Consider the following 11,312-nt stretch of genomic DNA (forward strand, 5'->3'; position numbering starts at 1 on the left):
AGCTACATTCTGTATATTTACTTTCTAGGCAAATTCTAGTTTACTTTACAATGCACTTTTCTTTTACGCATTCCATTCCCAGAGCTATGAACAACTAAACCCTTTTTTATTGGGTTAAGGAGCTCTGTTGTAATTTGATGGATTAATTATAGTTTTCATTCTTCTTCCTCTTTCTTTTCTCTTGATTTTGCTAGAAAGCTTTCGGTCTTCAACCAATTGGTTAGTTATCTTGGAAAAGAAACTCTCCATATTTTAGATCTCCTCTTTAAATTTTTTGCAGTTCACACTCAATTTGGCTTAGCTTGACTAGAACACTCCTCTAATTAAAGTTGCTCGACCAATCAATCCCTATGGGATTCGACCTCACTCTATTGTGAGTTTTTACTTGACGACAATTCGGTATACTTGACGACAATTTATTTATAGGACAACTAGATTGAGCAATTTTCTTTTGTTTCATTTATTTTGTTCTGTCATGTACTTTCAGTCTCAGCCATTTTCATTTATTATTTCCTTTTGTGTTATTTTCTCAGTTAATTCACAACTCTGTAAACTAATCCACTAACTGTTTGATAAATTGCTTCACTCACACTAACAGTAACCTTAACGAGAGTGATTTTTTCACTTTTATCTTGCTTGTGTAATCTGCTGATTGTATGACAGGTAGAAGAAGATGAGCTTCAACCTTCTTTGAATCTGAACCTGAGAGGACCTTCCTTAGATTAAGGAGGGAAGCAAGAGGGAAGCAAGAGGGAAGAGGGTGGTTGGTACTGAGGAAGAAGAGGAGGATTTTGAGACAGACATAGAGGAAAACATGGAAAACCACCATGAGGAGGAAACACAAATAGGGCATCTGGAAACCCCATGGGTTGAAAAACAAGATAGTCAGATGCTACAACAGCCAAGGAAAACCCAGGGGGCGTTGAACCCACAAGAGCTATCTAAAACTAGCAACGAGGTGTTCCTTAGAAGAGAAGCAACCTAGAGTAAGGAATCACCAGAGGAAGGGAGAAAAAAGATGCCAAGAGGATGGAGGAACAAAAAGATCCCCACAGAGAACTTCTCTCCAGGAGATAAAGTGATATCTGCCCATCATCCCATAATCCCACCTCATCTCCCCACTATTCTATCTCAACTACCTCAGGTGTATACCATCAGTAAGATCCTCTCCTTAGAACATGTGGAGATTCTCAAGGAAGCAACTGAAGATAGCTTCACTGCGAGAGGAGAAGACTTTAGGCACTATCAACCTCCCTGACGAAGGCCAACCGTCAAGCTAATGACGCTAAAGAAGCGCTTCTTGGGAGGCAACCCATGTTTTATATCTTTTCCTTTAAGTCTTTAATAGTAGTTAATAAAGCAAGGGTCATGAATTTCAAATCCACTTTGACAGACACTTAGGTGAATTCTTGTATGCAACATATAGTGAACAACAAGTTTGGCGTTCAAGGCACACTAAAAGGGCACGTACACGAATCATATCATGCCAATCTTAGAGTCTTAATCAACTCTCTTTACACCACATGGTCACAAACTAAGTTTGGTGTCACCAATGTTGCATACTTAATTTCCAATGAAGTCATTTGGTTTGTATTCATGAATAGCATTTGGTTTGTCTAAATTGAAAAATTTAAAAAGTAGTTATTCCACTCTTTCATTTTTTTCCGCCATAATTCAAACTAACTTTTGATTTTCTTTTGTCTTACAGGAAAAATGAAGGAAAGATTGGATGGAATTGATGGGACAACCCAAGAGAGGGGTTCAACCACTTCACAAGGAGATTAGACACACGTCTTTAAAAGGGATGCCTTGGGAAATGTTTCCTTGCAACATTGAAGAGAGATACCCTTGGAGACCGAACCAATCACCTCATAAAAGTGGTGATCCTTGTGCCCATTTCATGCCAAACCCCAACCGTCCACTGATGTGCGGAAAATGATCCGACACAAAACTCACCGGCAAGTGTACCGGGTCGCATCAAGTAATAATAACTCACATGAGTGAGGTCGATCCCACAGGGATTGAAGGATTGAGCAATTTTAGTTTAGTGGTTGGTTTAGTCAAGCGAATCAAGTGTTGGTTGAGTGATTTGTGTTTAACAGGAAGTAAATGACAGTAAATGTAAAGGGGGAAGGGCAAATTGCAGTAAATTAAAGAGCAGGAAAGTAATCTTGCAGAATCTTAAAGAATAAGAAAGTAAATGACTGAAACTTAAAGTGCAAAAAATGTAAATAGCAGTAACTTAAATGGCAAGAAATGTAAATTGCTTGAATGTAAAAGGGATTTGAGGACTGGGATTGCAGAATCTAAACAAAGAGAAAGTAAATTGCAACAATTAATTAAGTAGAAGATGAATTGGAATAAACTAAAGTTCAAACAGAGATGGAAATTAAAGTGCAGCAGAGGTTCACAGAAGAACCAAAAGTAAATTGGGATCTCAGGATTCAAGAGACTAGGTAGCAGAGCCTAGATCTCAATTACCTTCCTAGATCCAAGTTCACAAAGCAATTGACACGAAATTTAAGAAGAAGCAGTAAAGGAAATTGAAATTCAATTTAATTATGCAGAAAAGAATTAAAGAGATTTTGGAATGGGGGTTGAGACAGAAGTTCCTCAACTCTTCACACCCAAAACTCAAAACAAGAAAAATAAAAGTGCTCAGGTAAGAACGAGGAAGAAGAGAGATCAATTCTCCTCCCTAATTCTCTGAATTCTCAGTGAAGTCACCAAGAGAATTTGCAGAATTCCAAGCTCCAAAGGAAGTATGAAATTCAAAAATCAAGTAAAAGGTCAATATCCAAAGTTCAAAAGTGAAAGTAAAAGTCCTAACTACATCAAACTAACTCCTATTTATACCCTTTCTATTCTTGGATCTTGGGATTTGGATGGGCTTTTGATTTGGTGAAGAATTGAATTGAATTGGATTTTTAATTCAATTTTTGGCCCATGAGAAGTTGCTTCCTGGAGGCTGCCCTGCCCTTGCGGAGGGCAGGGCAGGATTTGGTGTTTGGTGCGTTGTTGGTGCGGCGTGGTGCAGGCTTGGTACGCAGAATGCTGCCCTGCCCGCGCGGAGGGCAGGGCAGAAAAATATGGTGCTGCCAGGATCGTGCTGTGGTGCGCGCTGGTGCTGCCAGGATAGTGATTTGGTGCGCCAGAAATGTCCCTTGGTGCGCCAGATTCATGCACCAACAAAATGCTGCCCTGCCCTCGCGGAGGGCAGGGCAGTGTTTCCAAAATGAAGTCCCGTGTTCGAATCCGGGCAGAAACACACGCTCAATCATTTTCCTTGGTTTCTTGGCACGGTAATGGACCTTAGTTCCTTGCTTCCTCATGGTCCCGTGTTCAACTCTTGTGGCAAGCATCATAGGCATTTTTCCTTTGATTTTCTTCCTTGGTGAGCCCGATACTGCCCTTGTGGAGGGCAGGGCAACATTTTCTTCTTCTTGATTCCAAGGCACAAATTTGTGCTCTGCCCTTGTAGTGGGCAGGGCAGAGTTGCCTTCTTTGCCTTGTTCCCTTATGTTGCCCTCCTAGAGGGCAGTGTGCCCTTGTGGAGGGCAATGCTTGCCTCCCCCATTGCATGCGGCACACTTTTCCTTCCTTTGACCACACTTTCTTCTCCTTTGGTCACGCTTTCTTAAGCCACGCTTTTCTCTTTTATTCTTTTCTTCACCTACAATAAACCAAAACAACCACTCCAAGTATCACTAAATTCATAAGGCTTATAAATCAATTAAAATTCAATTAAAATTAGCTTAAACCTTATGATTTAACATTAATTTCATGGTGGTTGCGTGATTTAAAGAAGTTATGCATTTTCATTCCAAATCACTTACTTAGGATGCAAGAAAGTGTATAAATGCTAATAAAACAAGTGAAATTAGCTTGAAAAATGGGTATATGATGACTTGTCATCACAATACCAAACTTAAATCTTGCTTGTCCCCAAGCAAGCATCAAAACTAAGAGAAATTGAAATGAACAAGAAAAGAACACATATCCTTATTAGGCATATAGCAGAACTTGATCTATGGGGTCTTTATGCAGACAATGATAACTCAAGTTATTGTTTGCTGTTACATAATACACATTTTTCATCAAAGGTTTGCTAAACTTGCTGTTATAAGACTTACTCTTTACTCACTCCCTTGCTAACTTTTCTTTCTTATAATGCTTAACAAGCTTATTCTTTTGGAGGTTTGGTATCAAATATTGCAGTAGTAGCCTTTGGCTTTATTTGTTTCTTTCTTTTACTCAACATCTCTCCACCACAGACACTTGGCTCACTATTTCTTATTAGGATCATTGATGCCTAGCATCTCTTTGGATAACTAAATGTTCTGTATCTAAGTTGCTCTTTATTGTGGACTTTCAATTGGCCATCCCAAATCAGTTGATCTAAGTGACCGGGTTTTAAAATACCCCTTAGAATTTACTCATCCAAGCATATCTTAGTACAAGAACACCACAGGCATGTGTCCTAGGGTCCAAGCTATTGGTGTCCAACCTTTATTCTTTGTTTTTATTGCCATTTTGGCTTTTTCTTTCCCTTTTTTTTCTGTTTTTGTTACCAAGGGCTTTTTCATTATTGATAAGAGTCTTTACAACAGCAAGCTAACTCACACTTGTATGAGAATGATATTATGCAACAATTATTTCATGAGTTATGCATTTAATCAAGCACATATACCACCACTAACTTCCATTCTTACTTATGCAACATTGGATATTTCACTTTTCAATTCAAACCAAATCTCTTTTATTTAAGCATATGGGAAACAAGACAAAATTTAAAGCTAAGTGGTGGATAACAACCATTATGCAGATTTAGCAATTTTAACAAGCAGTTTCACTTGCAACTAGATGAACACTTTAGCAAGACATCCAATGGTTTCCAGATTCAAAACATTTCACAGCAGCAAGGATCAAGTTTAGATACAACCTTCGAAGTTACAGTCCTTTGATTCTTCCTTCTGTTGTGTTTTCTTTGAGTTAAGATGCACAATATCTTCAATTGTTGACTCATGTCCTGCATAATTCTCAAAGTTGCTTGCTTCTCAAGCCCTTAAGTGTATGGTTAGTATGCATAAATTGAGTGTGACTCTGGATTGATTTTGGTGTGGGAACACCAAACTTAATTGTTTGCCACTGCCTCTTATGCAACAGTTTTAACCATATGTGAAACCTTGTGTCCTTGCTAAAGGTTAATGAAATTAAAGCTAGAAAGCAATTAAACAGTTGAGTAATATGTTTGGTTGCTTGGGGCTAGCATCAAGCAAGAGGTGAGAATGTGTTTTTAAATGATATTTTGGTGGAACACCAAACTTAGAATCTTTTATTCTCCCTTAAATTGTTTTGGTGTGCAACACTAAACTTAGCTCCTTGCAATGCATACCAATTATTCAACATTTTTATTGAAAAAGCTATGAAAAGAAAACTACCTCAGGTTGGGTTGCCTCCCAACAAGCGCTCTTTTATTGTCACTAGCTTGACATCTTCTATTTTTGCTTCAAGGGGGATTTAGGTTCTGAACCTCCTTTTCTTTGTTCCATTGCCCCCCTAGGTACAGTTTTGCTCTATGACCATTTGCTGTAAACCGACTCTTTGTTGCTTCATCTAACAATTCAATACTCCCATAAGGGAAAACCTTAGTCACCAAATATGGACCAGTCCACTTAGACTTAACCTTGCCAGGGAATATCTTGAGCCGTGAGTTATACAAGAGTACTTGTTGTCCAGGTTTGAATTCTTTCTTCAAAATCTTCCTGTCATGCCATCTCTTAGCTTTTTCCTTGTATATCTTGGTATTTTTATAGGCTTCTAGCCTAAACTCATCTAGCTCATTTAGCTGCAACAACATTTTCTCTCCTGCTGCTTCAGAATCCAAATTTAGAAGTTTAGTGGCCCAAAAGGCTTTGTGCTCAAGCTCTACAGGGAGATGACAAGATTTGCCATATAACAGCTGAAATGGGGACTTCCCAATAGGAGTTTTGAAAGCTGTTCTATATGCCCAAAGTGCATCTTCCAACTTCCTAGCCCAATCCTTTCTTGTGCTACCGACTGTTTTTTCTAGGATCTTCTTCAGTTCCCTATTTGCTAATTCTGCCTGCCCATTAGTTTGAGGGTGATATGGTGTGGCTACCTTATGAATAACTCCATATTTGTGGAGAAGTTTCTCCATTTGTTTGTTACAAAAATGACCACCACCATCACTAATGAGACCCTTGGGTACTCCATATCTAGTAAAGATGTGCTTCTTTAGGAATTGAAGGACAATTTGTGCATCACAGGTAGTTGTGGCTATGGCTTCCACCCATTTTGAAACATACTCTACTGCTACCAAGATATATCTAAAGGAATAAGAAGGGGGAAAGGGTCCCATGAAATCAATGCCCCATAGATCAAACAATTCTACTTCCAAAATGAAGTTCTGTGGCATCTCGTTCCTTCTTGTTAGTCCTCCTGCTCTCTGGCATTCATTACATTGGTGGACAAACTCCCTGGCATCTTTGAAGATGGTTGGCCAATAGAAACCACTTTGTAATATCTTTGCTGCTGTTCTTTCTGGACCAAAGTGTCCACCATAAGCTGAGCCATGGCAATGCCATAATATATCTCTTATTTCACTTTCAGGAATACATCTCCTGATTATTCCATCAGAGCACCTTCTGAACAGATAGGGTTCATCCCACAAGAACTTCTTTGCTTCATTGATTAGTTTCTTCACTTGTTGCTTAGTGAATTCTTGAGGTATCTTTCTCCCTACTTTGTAGTTTGCTATATCAGCGAACCATGGTGTTTGTTGGATCAGCATAAGATGTTCATCTGGGAAGCTTTCATTCACAGGTAATGAGGCCTTTTGAATGGTTTCTGGTGGCAGCCTTGACAAATGATCAGCAACTAGATTTTCAGTGCCTTTCCTGTCCTTTACCTCAATGTCAAATTCTTGTAGGAGTAGAATCCACCTGATAAGTCTTGGTTTAGCATCTTGCTTTGACATCAAATACTTGAGAGCAGCATGATCAGTATAAACCACAATTTTAGATCCTATCAAGTACGATCTAAACTTATCAAATGCATAGACTACAGCTAACAATTCCTTCTCTGTTGTAGTGTAATTTTTTTGAGCTTCATTCAATACTTTACTTGCATAATATATGACATGATGCAGATTTCCCTTCTTCTGTCCAAGTACAGCACCAATTGCAATATCACTTGCATCACACATGAGTTCAAAGGGTAAGTTCCAATCAGGGGGTGTGATAATTGGTGCTGTTGTGAGTTTATGTTTCAAAGTTTCAAAAGCATGCTGGCAATTCTCATCAAAAACAAAAGGTTTATCAATCATTAACAGATTACTCAAGGGTTTGGCTATTTTAGAAAAATCCTTGATAAACCTTCTATAAAATCCTGCATGCCCCAAGAAACTTCTAACAGATTTCACATTAGTTGGTGGGGGAAGCTTTTCTATTATTTCCACTTTTGCCTTGTCAACCTCTATCCCTCTTCTTGAAACTTTATGACCAAGAACAATCCCCTCAGGTACCATGAAATGGCACTTCTCCCAGTTCAAAACCAAATTAGTTTCTTGGCATCGTTTCAAAACAAGAGTTAGATGGTTTAGGCAAATATTGAAATTATCACCAAAAACAGAGAAGTCATCCATAAAAACTTCTAAAAATTTTTCAACCATATCTGAAAAAATGGAGAGCATACACCTTTGAAATGTGGCTGGGGCATTGCATAGTCCGAATGGCATTCTTCTATAAGCGAAAACTCCAACTGGGCATGTGAATGAAGTCTTTTCTTGGTCCTTTGGGTCCACCACTATCTGATTGTACCCAGAATAGCCATCCAGGAAGCAATAATAAGCATGACCAGCCAACCTTTCAAGCATTTGATCAATGAAAGGAAGTGGGAAGTGATCTTTGCGTGTGGCATCATTCAACCTTCTATAATCAATACACATCCTCCACCCTGTCACAGTTCTGGTGGGAATGAGTTCACTCCTCTCATTAATAATGACTGTCATTCCCCCTTTCTTTGGTACCACTTGGACTGGGCTTATCCATGAGCTATCGGAAATAGGATATATGATTCCTGCATTCCATAATTTCATTACTTCCTTTTGGACGACTTCCTTCATTGCAGGATTTAGTCTTCTCTGAGGTTGAATTACTGCTTTGGAATTGTCCTCCAAAAGAATCTTATGCATGCATACTGTAGGGCTGATGCCTTTCAGGTCATCAATGGTCCATCCTAAGGCATCCTTGTGAGCTCTAAGAACATCAAGAAGCTCTCCTTCTTCTTTCTTTGTCAAGGACGAATTGATGATCACTGGGAAGCTCTCTGAAGTGCCAAGAAATGCATATTTGAGATGAGAAGGTAATGGCTTCAGTTCTTGCTTTGGCACCTCTTCTTTCTTGCTTGGTTCCACCTCTTTGTCTATGGAAGCCTCAGCTACATGTTCCTCTATTGTTTCTTGATTGTCTCTTTCTTGCTCATGCTGATCAATGTCTAATATTTCTTCCACCAGGCTCTCTATCATATCCACTCTCAAATGATCTTCTTGCTCAGGAGGATGTTGCATTGACTTAAAAACATTTATGATCATTTGCTTATTGTGTACTCTGAAAATCATTTCTCCTTTTTCCACATCTATAATGGCTCTTGCAGTTGCTAGAAATGGTCTTCCCAAGATGATTGAATTGTTCCCTTCCTCATCAGTGTCTAGGATTACAAAGTCCGCAGGGAAGATAAACTCTCCAACCTTTACTAACAAATTTTCCACAATTCCATTGGGTATTTTGATTGATCTGTCGGCCATGACTAGTGACATCCTGGTGAGTTTGAGATCTTCTATAGCAAGCTTCTTCATCATGGACAGAGACATTAAGTTGATACTAGCTCCAAGATCACAGAGAGCCTTGTCCAAGGATAGTTTGCCTATAGTGCATGACACTACAAAACTCCCTGGATCTTTAAGTTTTGGTGGGATTCCTTTTTGGAGCACAGCACTACATTCTTCACTAAGCATCACCGTTTCCTTCTCATTCCAATCTCTTTTCTTGTTGATGAGCTCTTTCAAGAACTTGGCATACAGAGGCATTTGCTCCAATGCCTCAGCTAAAGGTATGTTGATTTCCAGCTTCTTGAAAGTCTCAAGAAATTTGTGGAAGTGGTGATCCTTTGTTTCTTTGTTGAATCTTTGTGGATAAGGTATTGGGGGTGTCAAGTTTTTCTCTCCTTGAAGTTGTCTTGGGATTCCATGATCTGCTTTCCCTTCTTCAAATTTTGTGGTTGGTTATTTTCTTCTGTGAGTTCTCCTGGGACGTTCTTTGATACGTAAAATTCAGGATTTCACGTATAACCGGCAAGTATACCGGGTCGTATCAAGTAATAAAACTCACAAAGAGTGAGGTCGATCCCACGGAGATTGGTAGATTAAGCAACTTTAGTTAATGGTAAATTTAGTCAAGCAAACATAGTTTTGATTTCATGAGCATTTTGATTTTTTGAACATAATTGCAAGAATGTAAATGACACAAAAATGTAAAGAACTAGAATAGAGAAATAAAATGAAAGTAAATGACGGAAACTTAAAGTGCAAGGAACTGAAATGACATCAAAGATAAATTGCAAGGAATTAAAGTGCTGAATTCTAAAGAGCATAAGAGTAAGAAATAAGAAACAGAATGTAAATTACAAGAATAATAAATTGCAAGAATGTAGAAGGGAATTGGGTAATGGGTTTTCAAACACTAAGAACAAAAGAAATGAGAATTAATGATGGAAAGGATCATTAGGGATCAGAGATGCTAGTTTTCATGAATTGATGTTAGTCAAATCTTCCTCAATCATGGGTATAGATCCATGGCAAGTGGGTGATTGAATCCCAATCTCTTGGTGATTCAATCTCTCTCAACATACCCAATTGCCACTCTCGTGATCTAATTGTTCATGAGAAGAGATGAAGCTCAAATCTAATCCAGCCACACAATTCCTATAATCTCAACCAAGGAGAGTTACATCTCACATACTAACCAAGGTATATTGATTAAAGAAATCATGAAAGGATGAACTCTAAACTGAATTATGTGGCTCATTCCTCAAATTCACCACATAATTCATGTAGATTAACCCCTCTCTCGATGGTGGTTGAATCTATGAAGAGCAAGAGTTCCTTCTTTAGATCAACCACTAGAATTGAGGAGGAGAAGATGGGTTCACCAATTCATTCCAACAAACAGAGCTCCTCCCCCTAATGAAAGTGGGGTTTAGTGAGTCATTGCTCCAATTCCAACAACAATTGCCATAAATCAAAATCAAACTAAATGTAAAGGAGGAAGAAGAAGAAGAATGAAATGCTTAAAGATTAAAAAAAATGAAGAAGAGAAGTTCCAAGATGAACCAAAATTAGCTCTCTGGGTCCCCTCTCGGAAGTACCAAAAGTGTTCTCAAATACAAGTGCTAAAAAGTGTAAAAATGTCTAAGTGTTAGAAAGTATTCCCCAAAAGTGTAAAAAGTCCCCTACAAGTACATCAATCTCTTCTATTTATACTACTCTAAAACTCTTCAGAGATCTTCAATTTGGGTTAGCAATGTGGGCTTTCTCATTGTTGAATTCTTGGCTCAATTGGAGGTGTTGCTAGGCTTGGAAAGGAAGGGTTCATTCATCATGATTCTGGCCCATTGGCTTGGCATTATTGGCACTAACTCCAGGCCAAATGCACGTTGGCAACGTGCAGGACAATTTCCTGGGCATGAAGTATGAGACTTGGGCGTTGCTAGCCCAAGTTGTTGCCAACAACTTGCTTTTCCTCTTCTTGGCCTTACTTTCATGCTAAATGTAGCCCAGAATTTGAGTGTCAACCTTCAGCTTCAATATGGACTATTATACATCATTGGAAAGCTCTTGATGTCTATTTTCTAATGCCACTGGAATCACCTCAATTGGACTTTCCTAGCTCAAGTTATGGTTCCTCAAAGAAGGTAAGGTCAAGCTGCCAAGTTGTTGTGAATAACGCACCCTCAACCCCAAGTTGGCAACGTGCCCGTGCATCACTCTCCCAAGGCAAGGACTTGGGGCTGGCGTTGTTGCAAAACACGCCCCCCTTGTGGCACGTTGGCAACGTGCTCGACCCACACCCCAAAGCCAATCTCTAGCTTTCTTGAATTTCACTTCATGTTCTTGTTTTTAGGGCCTAAAGATGACTCTGGTTTGGCTTCAATTTTGTGCTCCATCATAGAATATTATATATGGTTGGAAAGCTCTGAATGTCAGCTTTCCAATGCAACTGGAAGCACTCAAT

Source organism: Arachis stenosperma, chromosome 9 (assembly GCF_014773155.1).
Source record: "Arachis stenosperma cultivar V10309 chromosome 9, arast.V10309.gnm1.PFL2, whole genome shotgun sequence".
NCBI lineage: Eukaryota > Viridiplantae > Streptophyta > Magnoliopsida > Fabales > Fabaceae > Arachis > Arachis stenosperma.